This window comes from Schistocerca nitens, chromosome 6 (genome assembly GCF_023898315.1).
Source record: "Schistocerca nitens isolate TAMUIC-IGC-003100 chromosome 6, iqSchNite1.1, whole genome shotgun sequence".
NCBI lineage: Eukaryota > Metazoa > Arthropoda > Insecta > Orthoptera > Acrididae > Schistocerca > Schistocerca nitens.
In genome coordinates this window covers 425,561,195-425,582,243 of record NC_064619.1, presented here as the reverse complement: position 1 = coordinate 425,582,243, position 21,049 = coordinate 425,561,195, and positions in this window count along the sequence as shown.

The window sequence follows — 21,049 nt, the reverse complement described above, 5'->3', positions numbered from 1 at the left end:
TATAGAGTGGTATTTTATCATGTGGTTAGCAATGTTTCATTGTGTGTGTGAGTGTGTGTGTGTGTGTGGGGGGGGGGGGGGGGGAGTAAAATCATGAAGTGCGAAATGAGCGAGCGTCTGAATGTGATACTAAAAAAAAACCTAAGGATGAGGACACTATCCACAAAATCTAATCCCGTGCATTTCTGATTTAATTAGGAGACCAATTAAAGTATTTTCTTGTACTATTTCACTGTTAGTTCGAAAGTAAATGTTTAAGTATAAATATTCTGTCAATAAAAGAACATGTCAGTTGCGACAATTGGGTGTAACAAAACCCTCAATAATAGCCAAATTTAGCGACCATATTTATCTTCTTCTTAACGCAGACTGAGCTCAGATCTTCAGTGTTGAGCAGACAAATTTCGGATGAATAAGTGGGATGTGGGTGCATTGCAATAAGCAGAAAGATGACTGGCCCATAGAGAGTGAACGTAAGACAATGATGAACTATTCGTTTCCGATGCGCTGTTCTTCAAATAAAGGGTCACTGCTTGTTAGCAGTTACAGTATATTTCTGATGGTCACAAGGTCTGTAGACGGACCTCACCATTTGTAAGTATCTGCATCTCCTATCTAGGACGTTCGAACCTGGATACAAAAGAACAGGTGGCAGCAATTTATACATAATCATCAGGCTAAACCGACTAGGTGGTTGCCCTTCAAAATCCACTACAAAGTGGAGCTACTGGACGGCTGCCTTAGTACATAGACCATCACAAAAAGTGCTCCTGTCATATCTGCAAAGGGTTAGTATGCCAGTCTGGGATTCACAGGATTCTAGTCTGTGATTTGTCCGTACGTCTGGGTGCGACCACCCTCTAATACGGTCACTTTTAGGAGATAACAGACATAAGCCGTTGAATAGTATCGGTTTTTAATAGCAGTGTGTGTGTGTGTGTGTGTGTGTGTGTGGTTGGGGGGGGGGGAGGGGGGTAGGGACGCCTCAGCGAGCGCCGTGGGAGAAGAACTCTGCGACAGTCTCGACGGGTTGGAGGGCTGCTGGAGGATTTGCGCCAACAGCGAAAGTTTATGAGTGGGTATTTGGATGGTTAGTACAGCGGTATTACCATTATAGCTGGTGGTCGATGACGTCTCATGGGCCAGTTGCAATGCAAACATTCCTATAACATGTCCCAGTTGTTATCCGAGTGGTCAATCGATCGCGAGTAAGCTGCTCGATGAGTGGGGTCGTGTGGTGCTTGTGTTTCGTATCTTCCACTTCCTCTGTATGCCTTTTAGTAGGTTGTATGCGCAGGTGACTGTGTCAGACAAATTTTACTGCTTCACCGGTTTTTGCCGAAATTCCAGGCTTTGTGTGCTTAATTGAAGCCTGGCACAGCTGGTTAGTATCCCCTAAGGAAAATTGTTTTTGAGTCTTTGTGCTTCCCTCTATTGTTCTGGCGTAATTACCCAGATTCAGGACGAAAGGGTTGTTCGAGTGTCTCGAGATTTTGTACTGCCGTGGAAAGTTCTTTGAATACATCAAACACACAATAACTCCGTCTGGCCGGAATCGGCGAAACGACGTACGCTGTGGCTAGGTAGCAGATTTAGGAAAGACATCTGTATGGTGAAAATTTTAGAAATTGACCCTAAATAACGAAAAGTGTGAAGTCATCAACATCAGTGCTAAATTGAATCCGTTTCGCATCGATTACACGGTAAATCAGCCAAATCTAAAAGCCTTAAATTCAACTAAATACATAGGAACTATAATTACGGAGAACTTAAATTGGAAAGAACACAGAGAAAATGTTGTCGGAAGGCTAACTAAAGACTGCGTTTTATTGGCAGGATACTTAGAAAATGTCTTAGATCTACTAAAGAGAATGCCTGCACTACACTCGTCTGACCTCTTTTAGAACACTGCTGCGCCGTGTGGGATCCTTACCAGATAGGACTGATGGAGTACACGGAGAAAGTTCAAAGAAGGGCACAACGTTTTTTGTTATCACCAAACATGGGAAAGAGTTTCCAGAATGAGATTTTCACTCTGCAGCGGAGTGTGCGCTGATATGAAACTTCCTGGCAGGTTAAAACTGTGTGTCCGACCGAGACTCGAACTCGGGACCTTTGCCTTTCGCGGGCAAGTGCTCTACCATCTGAGCTACCGAAGCACGACTCAAGACCGGTCCTCACAGCTTTACTTGCATGGTTCGCAGGAGAGCTTCTGTAAAGTTTGGAAGGTAGGAGACGAGGTACTGGCAGAAGTAAAGCTGTGAGGACCGGTCTTCAGTCGTGCTTCGGTAGCTCAGATGGTAGAGCACTTGCCCGCGAAAGGCAAAGGTCCCGAGTTCGAGTCTCGGTCGGGCACACAGTTTTAATCTGCCAGGAAGTTTCATGGGAAAGAGTGTCACTGAAATGATACAGGATGTGGGATGGTCTTCGTTGCGGCGGAATCTTCTCACGAAATTCCAATCTCCAAATTTCTTCTCCGAAAGCGAAAATATTTTGTTGACATTGACCTACCTAGGGAGAAACAATCATCATAATAAATTCAGGGAAATCAGAGCGGCCGGCCGGGGTGGACGAGCGGTTCTAGGCGCTACAATCTGGAACCGCACGATCTCTACGGTCGCAGGTTCGAATCCTGCCTCGGGCATGGATGTGTGTGATGTCCTTAGGTTTTTTTTTTTTTTTTTTTTTTTTTTTTTGTCATCAGTCTACTGACTGGTTTGATGCGGCCCGCCACGAATTCCTTTCCTGTGCTAACCTCTTCATCTCAGAGTAGCACTTGCAACCTACGTCCTCATTTATTTGTTTGACGTATTCCAATCTCTGTCTTCCTCTACAGTTTTTGCCCTCTACAGCTCCCTCTAGTACCATGGAAGTCATTCCCTCATGTCTTAGCAGATGTCCTATCATCCTGTCCCTTCTCCTTATCAGTGTTTTCCACATATTCCTTTCCTCTCCGATTCTGCGTAGAACCTCATTCCTTACCTTATCAGTCCACCTAATTTTCAACATTCGTCTATAGCACCACATCTCAAATGCTTCGATTCTCTTCTCTTCCGGTTTCCCCACAATCCATGTCTCACTACCATACAATGCTGTACTCCAGACATACATCCTCAGAAATTTCTTCCTCAAATTAAGGCCGGTATTTGATATTATTAGACTTCTCTTGGCCAGAAATGCCTTTTTTTGCCATAGCGAGTCTGCTTTTGATGTCCTCCTTGCTCCGTCCGTCATTGGTTATTTTACTGCCTAGGTAGCAGAATTCCTTAACTTCACTGACTTCGTGAACATCAATCCTGATGTTAAGTTTCTCGCTGTTCTCATTTTTACTACTTCTCATTACCTTCGTCTTTCTCCGATTTACTTAGGTTAGTTAGGTTTAAGTAGTTGTAACTTCTAGGGGACTGATGACCTCAGAAGTTAAGCCCCATAGTGCTCACAGCCATTTGAACCATTTGAAATCAGAGATCGCACGGGAAGATATAGGTGTTCGTTTTTTCTGCGTGCTGCACGAGATTGGTATGATGGAGAATTACTGTGAAGGTGGTTCGATGAACCCTCTGCTAGGCACTTAAACGTGAAATGCAGAGTATCCATGTAGATGTATATGTAGACTTCATTTTCTTTGTTTCAGTTATCACTCTTCTGACTAGCTTGAAGCGGCATTTTAAGACTTCCCATGTAGCGCTAAATTCTGCATCTCAGAGCAGCACTTGCATCCAATGATTATTTGTAAAGAGATGGTCCAATCTCTGCCTTCCTTGACAGTTTCTTGTCTTCGCAGCTTCCTCAAGTGAAATGTCAGTCATTTCTTTACGTCTTGTCAAATGTCCTATCAGCCTACCCCCTTCTTCATGTTGTCCATGTGTTCATTTCTTCGCCGATTCTGCGGAACTTGCTCAAATGCCTCAGAGCACTATGGGACTTCTGAGGTCGTCCCCTAGAACTTAGAACTACTTAAACCTAACTAACCTAAGGACATGACATACATCCATGCCCGAGGCAGGATTCGAACCTGCGACCGTAGCGGTCACGCGGTTCCAGACTGTAGTGCCTAGAACCGCTCGGCCACCCAGTTGCTCTATAACTCCACTCCTAAAACGCTTTGATTGTTTTCACTTCCGGTTTTCCACAGTCTATCATTCAGTTACATACAATGATGTACTCAAAACTCACATGCTCATCAGTTTCTTTCTCAAATGAAGGCCAATATTTGAGGCTAGTAAGACTTCTCTTGACTGGTGCTAATCTTTTCTCTAAGTCCTCCTTGCTTCGTGTATCATTTTGGATCTTCCATTTCATTCGCCTCATGACCCCCAATTTTCATCTTAAGGTTATCGCTAATGTCATTTCTGCTAATCCAGATCACATTACTCACTTCATATTCTGAAGTCATGAACTGTTTATCCTATCCAGGAGATCCTACAATTCTTTACTTCCAGCGAACTTAATCAATGGTATTCTTCAACATTGAATTTTAATCCCGTCCTTGAACATTTTATTACCGTCAATGCTTCTTCGGAGCATAGGATGAATAGTAGTGGTGATAGACTGCGTCCATAATGTCTTAATCCAAGCACTTCGTTCGCCGTCTTCCATTCTTACTGGTGATTAATGGTTTTTGTACGTACTCTGTTTTACCCATCGTTCCTTATACTTTATGCCTACTATCTGAGAATTTCTAACATAATGCCCTTATTTTAAATTGCCCAGTGTTTTTACCAGGTCGATAAATTCTATAAAATTCTCTTTATTTTTGTTAGATCTTGCTTCTATTATTAGTCACAACGTCAGAACTATCTGATGCCTTTACCTTCCTAAACCTAGATTGGTCGCCATCTAACATATCCTCAATTTTCATTATTACCTTTTTGTGCATTTTCCTCATATGCAGCTTTGATTTATGGTCCGTTAAGGTGTAAGGACGATAGATTTCGACCTTTTTCTCCGTTTCTACCGTCTACATGGTATGGATGACATTTTTTTGAAAGTCTCATAACTTCTGCACCCCTACCTTTATAGTCGTTTGCTTACCGCATACACCAATCATTTCAAAAACTCCGTTGTTATTATGTCTTCCACATTGCTTCATCGCAAGTCTTTCAAAACTCTGCTAAATTCCGTTTCCAATACTCTTATGTCTTCCAGTTGGACTCACTTTTGTTCTTCTACCATGTTATTCGGCGGTTCCTCCCTCTCGCAGAGGCCTTCAGTGTACTCTTTCCATTGATCCGTTTTTTCCTCTTCATTAGAACTGGAACTCTTCTTGAACTCTTGATACTGACGCTTTTGTTCTTAACTTCATCTTGCTTTGCCTTTTCTAAGTGATAAATTTGTACTACCGATACTAATTTCTCTATCGATTCCTTCACATTTTTCTTTTATTCGTTTCTTTGCAGCTTCTTGCACTTTTTATTCATTTAATTTCTTAACGAATTATACTGCTATATTCTCTATACTTCCTCCGACTGTCGATCAATTTAAATATTCTCTTTTTTACTCAATATTTCATCGCAGTTACCTTACTTACACCTGCATGTGTCTGTCTAACATCTGTGCTTTCAGACATGTTTGTACGTCTTCAATGGAACTGCTTACTGTGTGTTTGATTATCGCACTATCTTAAACCTTTAACGGCACTACATAAATGCACGGAAGCTTAGTACATTACTTTTTCCACTTTTATTCCTCAGGGCGATTCTCTTAAACTTAAGCGTATATCTCACAATAGGTAAGTTGTAACCTGCTGTTAGAAATGCCTTGCAATCTGTTATCTGATCTCTGTCTCAGCATGACGTAATCCAGCTGGACTCTTCCAGTGTTTCCAGCCCGTATCATTTTTGAGCCGTGTCGGGAATCGACCTATGGCGCCGAGTTTTCGTATACGCTTATCTGTGCCTAGAAAGCGTCCACGGGCGGCTTCTAGAAGGTTTCTGGTGAGTTCGTTCCCTCTCTAACAGTTCGCCGAGGAGGCATCTGGTTCTTAGTTGGAAAGCTTGTGGGACGCGCAGAGCCCCTGGCAATCCGGGACTGTCCGTTATTAATATATCCGCCGTCCGCGGATAGGAAAATCTCATAGTGTGCGTTATAGCGTTTTTATTTAAACTAAAGTCTTTCTTCAAAATTTACAAAACAATATTCATGAGGTAGGACTGATCCTCCAAGCCTACCAATAACTAAATCAGAGATTCTTCCAAACATAAACTGTCTGTAGTAACCATACAACTTCACCAAACCAAGCTCCGGGCGTCTCGTGAGAAGCTGCGCGTAGTCCACTTTGCCGTCACCTGAGTCGGAGGACGTGTAGAGGCCCTGCGAGGATGGCTCCGGTACGCTGGCGGCGGTGGACGAAGACGCGGCGGCTACGATGACACCAGTGGGCTCGCTCGGCGTGAACTGCCTCTCCAAGTTTTTTTTTTTTTTCCTTTATTGAATTTCAATTCCCCCCGAAGGGGGCGGGCTGGCAGCAGCTTAGTATGCCGCTCTGCCTCTCCATGCTCCTGCGCCAGCCTAAATACTGCTTGGCGCATGGATATGGCTGGCTCTATTTGCAGTCACGTGTCGAGCGGAAGGAAAGAGGCCCGCGGCTGTAGCGACCTCTTACGGCGCCGTGGACGCCTCCTGGTGATCTCTGGGAAGCGTCTGTGTTTCCGGGACGACCGGCCAGGCTAACCCCTACTCGGTCCGGGGCCTGCTGTACCGGTCTGCTTCGCGGGAAGTGGGAGTTTCAGGCGCTTAGTCTGGACACAGTAGTTATGCTTTCGACGTGGAGCGTGTGGGCCGCGTTCTGCCGTAGCTGCTGGTATTGCGGGAAGAGGGGGCGCCTTTTCCACCTGGAATGGTACTGCAAAGCGTCGCCTGTTCCACACTTCTACTCTACGTGCCGCCATGGGACCGCAAGTTGCATGTTTACCCGGTGAGGAGTTTGAAGTTGTTGCTTACATTTAGCAGTGCAGCAGCGCTCTTGTAACTGCTGTTACGACACGTTATACTAGCCGAGTGTGTTGCAAGGTGCGCTGACTTTGGTAATGCTCGTTAACGGGCCGAGCCTGTGAGACAATCTTGCTATTTAAAACGTTTGATTTGTTTGATAAGCTTCAGCCTCCTTGATAAAACTAACTTCTAATTATTTGGTTTCTGTTCATTGCGTTCGTCCTTTGGTAAGACGAATGTATGAGATCGGTGTGACATTCGGTATATTTTTCCGTGGTGAACAGCAGAAAGTTTGGTGTGACTTTTAACGCTACAGTTGTGTTCTTGCGGCCAGTCTCATAGAGTTGACCCATGGTTTTCTTAGTATCAATAGAACTGTCTTTTTAAGAACGGTAGTGCGGGGCTTGCAAACAAAAATATTTGTACTTCTTGCAAATTATGAAATATTATATTAATTTACTGCGGCACTCTGTTGTATCACCTGGCACCAAGAACTTTTTTTTTACTTGTGCTTGCTTATATTGTAGAACAAAGTGGTGTTGAAGGAAGGGCTGCGTCTAACCCCTATATTTAATCCCCGGAGTGTGAGATTCAGCTGTTTGTTGGCGCGCTATATTGCGCGTATTAATTTTATTTTTTGTAACAACAATATTGTGTATGTTTTAGAACCAGTTAATTTGGGCTACTTGGCCGTCTTCTTGTGGAGTGTCACGGACTCTACCGCCCAATACGGACCGCTTGCAATACCAAAAAGTTGTTTCGAATATTTTGTAAAAATTTCACTATCAGATTTCTTATTGCGGTTTCTGTATACGTAAAGGATTCACCTCCAAATTTCTTATTACATTTGTGGTATACGTCTTTTGATAAAACATTCTTGAAATTGACTTAATGTCACTGGATGTGCTCCGTTAAGTTTCAGTTGGTTGTTACTGTGAGTTTGTGTACTTTACTTCAAGCGCTGCTAAGAGCTTGATTTTATGTAGAGCCTATATCTTTACGATTTTCTAATTTTTCACATGCATTTTGACGTAAAGAATATTTTTTTAAATTTCATCGTATCTAAATCTTTACTGTGCAGTGATCTTAATTTAGAAACTGGTAACAATACCATTTGGTTTCGGTGGCCATCCTTTCTAGTCTACTGATTTATGTAGAATTTTGTAATCATAATAAATTGGAATGTGCATTAACGAATGATGTTCAATCCCCATTTGCCTAGCCCTCCTTCTCGTTCCTTGTAGAGGCGTATTGAGGCGTCTCAGCGTGTAGCCTGTATAATTACTTCAAAATTTTTGAGGAATTCAAATAGGCTCTGTCCACTCTCATTGCTGTTATTTTTTAATTGCTCTCCCGTAATTCTTCTATTCCTTCAGCTCCTACCGCTTTCCAACACCCAGTAATATTGGTTTATCACCTAAATTTAGGTATTGAATTACCTGTTCTATCTCCTCACATACTTTGTCAACCTCTTGACTTTCTTCTACTTGTGACGTCGACATGTATGACTGAACCATTCGTGTTGGCACTGCTTCGCTGTCGATTTTAATGAGAACAACCCTAGAACTGAATGGTTCACAGTATCTCATCTTTGTCCCACCTTTCTGTTTATGACGAATCCTTACCCGTTACAAAATAATCTGCTGCTGTTGATGTTACCCTCTCTTCGTCTGACTAGAAGTACTTGCCCTATAATTTCTAAGATTTTCCCGGCAATTTGTTGTCATCTCGTAGAATCGGGTGTACTACCAGTGGTCCGCGTCTTCGCAACACGATATTTCTGCGTCGTATCTAGGCGTCTTCATCAGGTGTTCCCAGTCTCAGGGAACACCTGGTGATGACGCCGAGTTACGACGTCGAAATGTCGTGTTGGGAAGACGCGGACCACCGGCAGTACACCCGATTCTACGAGATGACAGTATTTACCTTATTTCCGCTTCGTTCCACTAACCCTGCAACATCTAGACAGACCGTATACATTTTCCTTTTCATATTTTCTAGCTTCTCTATAACGTTCACACCTCTGACAATCCACGCTTCGACTAGTACATTGTTACCCTTTCCTCTGCGTGGGAAACTCACGGTAATAGAAGAGATGCTCGTCGCCTTAATCAAGATCGTTATGCACGACGTTCAACTCCATCGCATTCAATTACGCAACGGCTTCGAGACAGGCGTACCTTCACAGTCAGAAAACGCGACGGTGGCGCTCCAAGAGGAGAAGGCGCCGCTCAGCGGAACTAGAAGCTGAGGTACTGCCTGATGTTGAAGACAATCCGTCAAAGAGTACAAGAGAAATTGCACGTGCAGCGGATGTCGCTCCCATCACCGTCTGGTAGATGGTCAACAACTACATTCATACCACCTCCAACACTCACAGACGCGTGAATGAGGCTCGAACTAGTCGAGACAGGTAGGACAGATGTCAAATGACATCTGCCAATCCTACGTAAGCACCCTCCTCCACGACTACCCTGTTGCAAACCTACCTGGCAAACATGTTTTCAGACGCCTGTAGTGCGGAAATGGTACGTTTCCGAACACAGATTCCTATTCAAAATGTTATGTAGTCATTACCCTCTAGGCGTCCTAAAAGTTTGTAAAGGCAATTTCTGAACACCCTTTATGTACCAGGAATCTTTAAGGTCTCAGTTGCTTGTTAGAGGAATTGGGACACGTATGTATGTGTACAGACAGTCGTTTCTCACCATATTTGTGAGTGGAACAGGGAAGGAGATGTTGTGGTATAAGATACCGTCCGCCAGGCACCGTACGATGTCTTGCGGAGTATGGAAGATGTAGATGACGATATCTGAAGTAAGTTTGCGCTCACTAGTTTTATTTAACGGCATTGGTTACAGATTTATCAACAAGGAAGGAAAAGATCGTGTTCTCCAGCAAACCTTTTGTAACGTTAGTTGATTACTTAATGACCATTTAAGAAATGAAGTAATGCTATAAAAGATCAGAGACTGTACTGGTAAACGAATAAATGTGTGTGTGTGCGCCCTCGTGCGCGTCAGTGCGTCAGTGTGTGTGTGTGTGTGTGTGTCTGTGTGTGTGTGTGTGTCTGTGTGTGTGTGTGTGTGTGTGTGTGTTTGTGTGTGTGTGATGAGTGCGTGTATGTCTTTGTATGTGTAAGTTGTGTAAAGGACGCCACATTCAAATTGTCAATATGGCCTGACCACCTTCCACCAGTCCGTACAAGGTAGCGAACTGAAACAATGCGACCAGTTCTACTGACCGCAAATTACCGCGCCGCTGGAGCGGTGCAGCACTTGTAGCAGCGAGGCCTGATGGGCGACGGACGCGTCTGATTATGCAGATGTATGCCGGCACGCAGGCAGAGATAACGCCCCCTTTCCCTTTCCCCTCGGACGTGCTTGCTTGCATACTGCATATGCGAATTGTCCGCTGGGGATGTCCGCCGTCCATTAACAGTGGCCCAGCGGCGTGGCCCGCTGGTTTATGCCGGGCTGCGGCAACGGGCGTAAGATAACCGACCCAGCTCTCGCACATTCGCCCAGCACCGGTCCTTTCTGCTGTGACTGTCGCCTCGTCCAAATTGTTTCCTCCGCTTTAATTACTAGCTTCCTCCCTGTTGTTGACAGGACGGCATTTTGACGCCGTATAACAAAGCATCTGTTGTCATCTGTGTACACGACAACAGAACCGAGCGCCATGTTTGCAGTAGCTTCATTTGCAGTTTCATCCCTACGGATGTCTTGCGGGCACCGTAGAGTGGTCATAATTATTCACGTTCTGTATGATGTGCGAGCGTTGCTAATTATTTCGCCGTACCACGGTGAGAGTAAGTTAATGAGCGTTTGGCGTTTTGTGAACATTTGCCACGTACTAGCACAGCCATACCACCTGAAGGTACAGACAAGTATCTAGCTATGTTGCCCAGTATTTCGTCCAGCTAACTATTCAGTATGTTAACACGCTAAGATACTTCTACTCTAACTTCGTCATCAGTTAACAAGTGTAGGAAATGTATACAAAAACAGTCCTTTCTAGTAACCCTGCTGCGTATTTTACTAGAATTTATGCTACCTAGAGGCGTGGCCTAATAGTATTAGGATGGCAGGTGAAGTTCACCTGCCTTACTGGGGCAGGCTATCCGCTATTTTTCTGCATCACTTAAGATGTACGCTGGGAGGGTTCCTGTGGTAGGATACGGCTGATTTCCTTTCCCATCGTTTCCTAGTCCGAGTTCGTCCTCCGTCTCTCGTCACCAACGGGATGTTAACAACAATCTTTAATACAATTTTCTTTTGACTTACATGGTGTGCTAGTGATGCAAAGACTATATTTCCACATGTAATAGCCATACCTCTGTCATCGGCATCATATCTTTGTTACTTCATACTGCACCCCCTCTGTGCACTGTTTATATTTATGGTGCAATGTGGGCCGACCTTTCCAGGCCCACTGTCCTTTTGGTACATTTAAAATGTACACAAGAAGGGAAATGTTAATGATTGGCACTTTGTCGGCTGATTTCGTTGTATGAAAATAATTTCGTGTGACCTCCGATTACTGTAATAAGAAGTAAGTAATGTAACAAAAACAGTCTAGATCATAACTAATGTTTATTGATTTTCGTAAACGGTTTTGGTCAAAAATGACCTTCTTCAGACCACTAACTTCTTAGTATCAACAACTAAGCAGTTGTTAGATGGTACCTTCTGCTACGTACAGCAGCTCACGTCACCAAAGAGTAAGTGGTCTGTAGATTATCATGCAAGACTGAAAACTGGTTCCAAAATGTTCAGCGGATCTATCTTTATTAGTGCTACACTTCTGACCAATATATGTTTTTCCAGAACGGCACAGTACGTGTAAGACTGTCGCTCTGGGTGGCACCTCACGCTCTTTCTTGTACATGGAAGGGACTTGGCCCTGGGGATCCGTGAGATTAACACGCCATCGCTCGTCAGCCACGATGACTGATGGAATCCACCGTAGAGCTCGTAACGATGGACCCTTATCTGTCAGCAACGCTCAGTTCGCTTCAAGTCCTTACAGAGTTAGGGCAGATGTTGCTGTCAAATATGTCTGTTCTGTCTACTTTGTTTGAGGAGTGACATAATGTTAGAGCATAAAATATGTTCCATAATCCTATAACAGACGGATTTTGTCATATATTTCTGTAATGGCTTGATCCTACTGCTTTCCCCTTGCTGCTGCTTCATTAGAAAGGTAGCGTCATAGACGCCTCAGTATGACGTCCGAATATATACGTGACTGACTGATGACTTAAAAAATTCGCACAGTTATCATCGACCACCCATCTTGCTTATAATACGTATGCATACACACAAACGTTCTTTGTGAATCAGTCTATCTGTTAATGAAACCGTATCATAATCTATACAGTAACTCCTGAGATTACACCGAACATGGAGACAGTAGATGCAGAGGAGGATTTCAGTATAATATGTACAGATACAGATAAAAAAGGAAAACAGAATATTCAGGAAGACATTTAACCAGTCGAAAACCTAATAGTTTGGACAAAGGGCAACATGTTGTATGCTATAATGCTTGACAATTTCGAAGGAGCAAGTGACACTTGCTAGGGAACAACTGCTAGTTGCTGTGGAACAAACGACCATTGCCACGGAGCACCTGACCAGTGAGTAGTCCATGCAGTCCGGTGTTTGACGAAGGTGGTTGTGGAACCGATCAGTGCGACATTCCGTGTGGTACGGCGACATATCTACAAGACACCGTTGTATGCTTACGATGGTGGACGAGCAGATGGAAGACTCGATGATAGTCAAAGTGTCACTACTGTGACCATAGTAATGCTTGTGTCCGAAAGTGTCACCTCGCAAACAGAAAACTCTGAAGGTTAAAATACTAGGCGGAAACATACCGTTGAACATAGACGGGCCACCACACCGATAGAGGATCGATACGATACCCTAGTGACGAGAAGGAACAGACATCTCAATCCTAAGAACGTCGTTGCAGACATTGCAACCGCTACGGGTACATATATTTCATCCAGAGAGATTAAATCAGGCTGGTTTGTATGTTCGGAAGCCTCTTTGATGGATTCTTCAGTCATGCGACCGTCGAGGAAGAGTTCGTTGATGTAGGGAGCATGATGGTTAGGGTCATCAACAGTGGCCCAGAGTTCTCCAACGAATACCATTTCACTGAACCAAGTTAGCATCGAGAGAGAAGGGAACACGTTACACGCCATACAAACCACAGAATGTTCATGAACATCTTCGGTATGTGCTAGGCGTTATGGTATTGGCAGGTGTTACACAATATGGCCGAGCATCGTCGCTTATCTTTGCGCGAGGTGCCGACAGCACAGCGGTCTCGCACGGAGATTATTCCCTCAAGCGTACCCCACGGGTGCAGTAGGTCCTGATTTTCTGTTTATGGATGACAATATCATCCCGCACAGGATTGCTACGGTGTCGAACAGACTGAAAACTGAAGATACTGCTTGCTCGCCGTACCTAAACCTCATAGAGCATTCCTGAATGCTATTGGAAGACGTGTTTCCTAACACCACCTTTCCGAACAAGGCAAGAAGTGAAAACATCCTTGAGAAAGGAGTGGAAGAATATCCCCCAAGGATTCTTCAACCGTTTGGCAGCCATCATGTGAAAATATACACTACTGGCCATTAAAATTGCTACACCACGAAGATGACGTTCTAAAGACGCGAAATTTAACCGACAGGATGAAGATGCTGTGGTATTCGAATGATTAGCTTTTCAGAGCATTCACACAAGGTTGGCGCCGGTGGAGACACCGATAATGTGCTGACATGAGGAAAGTTTACAACCGATTTCTCATACACAAACAGCAGTTGACCGGCGTTGCCTGGTGAAACGTTGTTGTGATGCCTCGTGTAAGAAGGAGAAATGCCTACCATCACGTTTACGTCTTTGATAAAGGTCGGGTTGTAGCCTATCGCGATTGCGGTTTATCATATCGCGACACTGCTGCTCGTGTTGGTCGAGATCCAATGACTGTTAGCAGAATATGGAATCGGTGGGTTCAGGAGGGTAATACAGAACGCCATGTTGGATGCCAACGGCCTCGTATCACTAGCAGTCGAGATGACAGGCATCTTATCCGCATGGCTGTAACAGATCGTGCAGCCACATCTCGATCCCAGAGTCAACAGATGGGGACGTTTGCAAGACAACAACCACCTGCACGAACACTTCGACGACGTTTGCAGCAACATGGACTGTCAGCTCGGAGACCATGGCTGCGCTTACCCTTGACGCTGCATCACTGTCAGGAGCGCCTGCGATGGTGTACTCAGTGACGAACCTGGGTGCACGAATGGCAAAACGTCATTATTTCGGATGAATCCAGGTTCTGTTTAGAGCATGATGATGGTCACATCCGTGTTTGGCGACATCGCAGTGAACGCAAATTAGAAGCGTGTATTCGACATCGTCATACTGGCGTGTCACACGGCGTGACGGTATGGGGTGCCATTGGCTACACATCTCGGTCACCTCTTGTTCGCATTGACGGCACTTTGAACAGTGGACGTTATATTTCAGGTGTGTTACAACCCGTGGCTCTACCCTTCATTCGATCCTTGCGAAACCCTATATTTCAGCAGGATAATGCACGACCGCATGTTGCAGGTCCTGTACGGGCCTTTCCGGATACAGAAAATGTTCGACTGCTGCCCTGGCCAGCACACTCTCCAGATCTCTAACCAATTGAAAACGTCTTGTCAATGGCAGGCGAGCAACTGGCTCGTCACAATAGGCCAGTCACTACTCTTGATGAATTGTGGAATCGTGTTGAAGCTGCATGGGCAGCTGTACGTGTACACGCCATCCAAGCTCTGTTTGATTCAATGCCCAGGCGTATCAAGGCCGTTAACACGGCCAGAGGTACTTGTTCTGGGTACTGATTTCTGAGGATCTATGCACCCAAATTGCGTGAAAATGTAATCGCATGTCAGTTCTAGTATAATATATTTGTTCAATGAATACCCTTTTATCATCTACATTTCTTCTTGGTGTAGCAATTGTAATGGCCAGTAGTGTATATTATTGCCCGAGGAGTCCATATTGCCTGCCGAGAGTCTGATATCGACCTTTATGTTGGGAGTATGACCTGTGTCAATCATGAATGTTATTTATCTCTGTTATCCCGCTTGCCCATGTGCTGAAATGTGTACCATTTCGTCATGAATGTATCACTCCGCGTCTGTTACATATGCACTGTTTTTCATATCTTCTATCTTTGCATGGGAGTACTCCTGTCGAACAATGTCACTGTTTCTTAGCAATTGTCAAGCAGTGTATGTTTCTGTAACGTGATTTGACAAAGAATGGACAATTATTAGTGTTTAAAGTTCCGTCGACTACAAGATCACTGTCGGAAAACAAGTTCGTATTAGACAGTAATAGGGAAGCAATTCCGCAGTGTCCTTTCAGAGAAAATTTTATTTACAAGTGCCAATCCAGTATCTTAACCATAGCGTCCCATCGGTTGGAGACTGGGCCAGAGAGATATTTTATTTATTTCACGTTTATTGTATTCTCAGAAGTACCTGTCCGAATTTAATATTCATTGGCACTGATTCCTAAACAACATGGAAGAGTATACATCCAAGTAAACTTTAGTCACTCTTTTTAAACTTTCTTTTCGGGTCAGCCTCCATCCAGGACTAAGGGCAGTATAGGCTGTGGTTTGAAAGTGAGCATGACACTGTCAGAAAACAACCATAATGGCCCTGAGCAAGGTACTGTGCAACGGAGGAGAATGGATCTGTGCTACTGAGCTTCCCACTAGGAAGATTCCAACCTAACACCAACGGCCTAAGCGTATTTTATCAACTAACATGACTCCAATAAGATAGAGTCAGTTTTATAGACTCTTGGTGACCATGATGTAAAACGTCACGTATCTGAATGACTTTGAGGTGTGGTGCAGTATTCAGTAAGTTACTTGCGCTGCCATTTAAACTCGGTGTTTGTGGAACCAAACGAGGGGGAAACACAGGTTTGATGACACTTGTAATTCGTGCACACTTAAGGTCTTTGATAGAGCATCTCATTTTAATTTGGGAATCTGTTTTAGATTAATTTACCAGCTTAGAAACTCGTAACAAATGTCAGAAAATAAGTTTGTTAGTTCAAGCACTTTATCAGCGATATCTTATCTGGGCATAAATGGAACACTTTTTTCTATCTTCTCAGTAAGTGACACCTCCGAAACATTCATCATCATTTCCTCTTTGCGACTTTGAGGGTCGTTGATAATGTTGACGCAGCTATTTCCTTTTGTGCCTGTTTTTGGAAACAAAATGTGTATGATGGCTGCGCCAGATGCAGTCGACAGCCGTTGCAGTCCGTATTGCGTTCGTTAACTATTCGGGCGAGCATTCTGTGACTGAGGAGGTCGGGATAATGGGCACAATTAGCATGGAAGGTCTAGACCCCTACAATGTCACTCCTTAAACACAACTACCAAATCAATTAATTAGCAATTTATTCAAGGAAAATATTTACAAAACAGCAAAGAGACAATTAACACGTTGCCATCGTTAAGACAATACCAAAATATCACATATATTTTGCTTCTCAAGCTATACAACAAATTACTATTACAAAACTGACTTAAAGAGATGAACCACAAAGAATTCAATACATAAAAGAACAATACATTACAATCAGAAAGTGATTAAAAAACGAGGCACAGATAATTTATTTAAAGGAGCAAAAATATGCAATATGAAAGTGATTTATGAAACGCACACTAATTCGTTAAGAACCCAAATAAAACCAGCAGCACAAATTTTGCAATTTAATACAATTCATTTCCAAGCAAATAGATACTTATATATATTTTTTTAAATATATATGAAACACGTTAAGTGTTTACCAACGGGCAGTGACGCCATGCTGCCCTGCCGGAAGCAGCAGACCAGCCGTCCAAAACAACACCTAAACCCCGGGGCCCAACCGGGAGTGACTTCCCATTACACGGCACATCACAGCTTCTGTGCACCGAAGCGGAACGTGGCCTCGCTCCCATACACCCCAACCTGCAGAAAACTGAAACACAAACAGACCGCAGAAGACACGGCAAACACCAACCAAATGTCAATTAATATAAGTTAAGAGAGGAATAAACAAGAAATAAATGAAAAATCAATGGGTCTTTTACTAATACTCAGTAAGTGCTTTCAAATAATATAAAGGACTTACGTAAAAATGACTATCTTTGCTAATAACTGAGTAAGTGCTTTCAATATAAGTGACCCAAATTTTGCAGCAATTTAAAGGGTACGTCGATTTGATGGCAATCAAAATACACTCAAAATCTCATACAGACAATACATAAACTTCATGATACTATCCCCCCCTCCCCCCACCCAAAAAAAAAAAAAACAGAATACAATACACACTCCTTCGATCTAATCAGCTTCCTCATAGTATCCAAGGAGTGGATTTTCAAAAGTAAATAGTAGCTGCTGGTCTTCATGTTGTTACAGACTCTGCCGGCTGCTCTTACTTCAACAACACGTACATTAGGTTAACCAAGCAACAAGTACACTCGCTGAAACGCAAATCGTTCAACGAAACGGAGGCACCAAAATCACTAAGACCTTCGATGGAGAGCGTTGTTCGAGATGGTCTCGAGGGATGGGTCTCTCCGAGAAAACAGGCACCAAAGTAATGTGACGAGCAGCGCCCGGAGCTGGCATCAGGCAGGCCGACCACAAACTCGCGACCGCCTTACTAGGTACACCCGCCGTGTCGCAGCTGGCCGAGTTCGCGTGTTTTCCTCTTTCGCCCACGCAGGCACGTCCTGGCGCTTCGTAGCGAGTCCCGCCAACTGCCACGAGCGCGAAAACACCTGCGAAATCACAACAGGACCAAATATCCTAGTATAGCCGGGTAATCGACAGTGTCGCGCTGGTGTGCCAGAAAAGGTGCACCACCGCTCACATTCCTATCCAGTCGTTCACCATAGTGCTCACGGACCGTTCTAGAAAACGTGAGCGGTGCGACGTATGTGTCCACGTAAGCTTGCACTTTCGAGTAAGGAAGACTTCACTTATGTTGAAAATTGTTGGATCCATTCATCAGTTATATGATTCTCACTCATACTTCTGGAGCATACAAACCTGGAAAAATATGGCAACACCAAGGAGGAACTGCGTGACTACAGGTGTGTTTCCACAATTCAGAGATGATGTCTATTGACATTTCGAGTCAGTCGTATTACAGTGGCGCTAGCAGTGCCACTGTGAGAATTGAAACCATGTTCGCATTACGTGCATTCCACTGACCCCAAATCATCGCCATTTGCTAGTTCAGTGGTGGGCAGAGTAGAGATCTGTTGTGTTTTCTGATGAATGCTGGTTCCACGTCGGTGCCAGTGATGGCCATGTGTTGGTTAGAAGGAGGCCATGTGAGGACCCGAAACCGAACCTGTCTGCTTGCTAGACCCACTGTGCCCCATTGCAGTTACTGGCGTAAATCTTATCACAGCAGAGGCATTCTCGTTGCTATCCCACGCACATCCACTGCAAATTTGTACGTCAATCTGGTGATTCGACCTGTTGTGCTGCCATTCATCAACAACATTCCTGAGGGTGTTTTCCAACAGGATAATGCTCGCCCACTTACCGCTATTGTAACCCAACAGGCTCTACAGAGTGTCTTACGTGTTGTCATGGCTTCCTCGATCACCAGCCCTGTTTCCAGCCGAGCACATATGGATCATAATCGAACAGCAACAGCATGAATTGTACGTTATTGGCTGAAGAACTGCAACAGCCATGGAACTACATTTCACAAACTGACACCCGTCATCTGTACAACATCACGCATGTGAGTTTGCATGCTTGCATTCAACAATCTAGCGGTTACACCGGTTATCAATGTCCCAGAATTTCGCATTTGCAGTGGCTTTTCTCTCCCTTACATTAACCTGTCATTTTGCAACCTTAATCACTTACATATAGCACACAGACAAATGCATTCATGTCAATGTAGTCGTATGGCTTGCACACTGATGGGTTCTTATATAAAATGCTCTGGTACGCTGCACAGAGCAAACAAGTTATCTGTTCTATCGTATACATAGAAAATACACTTCCATAAGTACTAGGCTTTCATATTTTTGTGTGTCATAATTAAATTGAAAATAGTTGATAACTGTCCGTCGGCAAGCCATTATTCCAGTAATTGTTAAAAGTACTTACAGAAACTAGAACCTTTGGTTCATCAGCAGTGAAAATGGAGATTATTAAAGTAAAAGCATCTACACCAGTTCCAATGAATGCACTTATTATTAACTAAGAATTACAAATGCTCACATATGCAATGGCAATGGCAAAGGCAGGAGAGAGTAAGCTAAAGGAAAAAAAAAGAGTATAAAAACAAATGACGAAGAACTTGCAAAATTTCAGAGAAAACATTTTATTAATTTTTATTGCTATTACTTATATACACCAAGTTTGTCGTCTCTAGCTACACACATAAAACGTCATTTTTACAACAGATTTCTAATAACATTTAAAATACAAAACATGTACAGCCTTACCAATCATTAGACGCGTCGCACCACTGTCCCTTTGATTGAGGCGAGGAGTTTTCTGTATAAAATTGCTTGGTGAAATTTCTTTATCAGTGAAACTCTTTTCCTCACTTGGAGCGTGAGATTTATAAACCTCATGTCTAAGAACAACAGAAACGGTGGGAAATGGTGGAAAGTGCTTGTGGCGGCTTCTAGTGCTCACTACTTCATATGTCTCTGAACTATACTAACGACACAAAACATCGTAACTTCCTAAGTACACCATCCGACAGGTCAGCGATTCACTACTTGGGGGTAATTACCACCTGCGGGGTAAAAATAAATTTCCTGAGGAGTAAAAACAAAAGTGTTCAACTGTGTTTCAGTAATGAAATTACATTATTTGTATAAGTTCATTGCTATTAGCACAACTTCGTAACTTTGTAATACTGATTATACAATTTTCATAGGTACAAGATCATATATCTTGGAACGTGTTTATTCATTTGTAAACACACAAATTTACAGGAAAAATTTTTGTTATTACTTGAGAGAATGTGAACTTGGCCAATATCGCTTCTGAACAAGCGTTATTATCAATTACCGATTTCAGTAAGCAAGATTACCACCTTCAGATCACAGTAAAAGGTTATTACATGTGTACCAGCTGTTCAGGTACTCTTTCTAGAACATTGCCAGATATTTGGGGGACACGATATACAGAATAGTTCGAAATACGCTCGTGTCCTATTCTAAACAATGGAGGTTTATTTCCAACTCGTACAGGCTTGGTTGGTTGATTGTAGCATCATAGTTGTTTAGCTTTGAGTAACTGTGTGCATTTCCAACTGCGAAAGAAACCAAATATATCTGCCTGCGAGAATACAGCATAAATTGGGCCCTGTTTTATAATCTTTCTAACAAAACGTGCAAACTTATTAAATCCCGAGCTTAATATCTTTTAATTAAAAACGTAGTACCTTAGCGTTAATGATCTGCCTAATAATGCTGTTAATGAAATGGTCCCTGTGCGCTGATAATTTTCGTAGCAAGCCGATCCTGAAATGAAAATATCTTACCTCGTAATATAACTGGTTGGAAACGCGTTGCTTGCTGCTCTCTGTGCACCAGCTGCAAATTTCTAACGAGAGCTTAGTGCACTGGTACAGACAACAGGTACACTATTTTGTACACAATGTCTGTGCGAGACACTCATTCAAACAAATATGAATTGGATCGAGGATGTGGACAATGTTTTTACGTGAAATATTGCTTTAGCAAACTGTTTGTAAATTATCTGTATATTATTACTAGTACGAAATTCATGTTAGAACACTCATTAACATTGATAAAGGGTAACATTGATACCAAAGTCTTACTCTCACAAATGTTGGACAAATCGTTAATAAACACAAAAAATATCTTACGGTGAAAATTGCTCTATCTTTAATGAACAATGTAAAGTTCCCAGATACGGATGTATCATTCCAGAGTGATCCTAACTACCTCTGTCTCACAATATTCAAACGCAAACCATTTTACTTAAACACAGACGCACTTAACGTTTACATTGCCA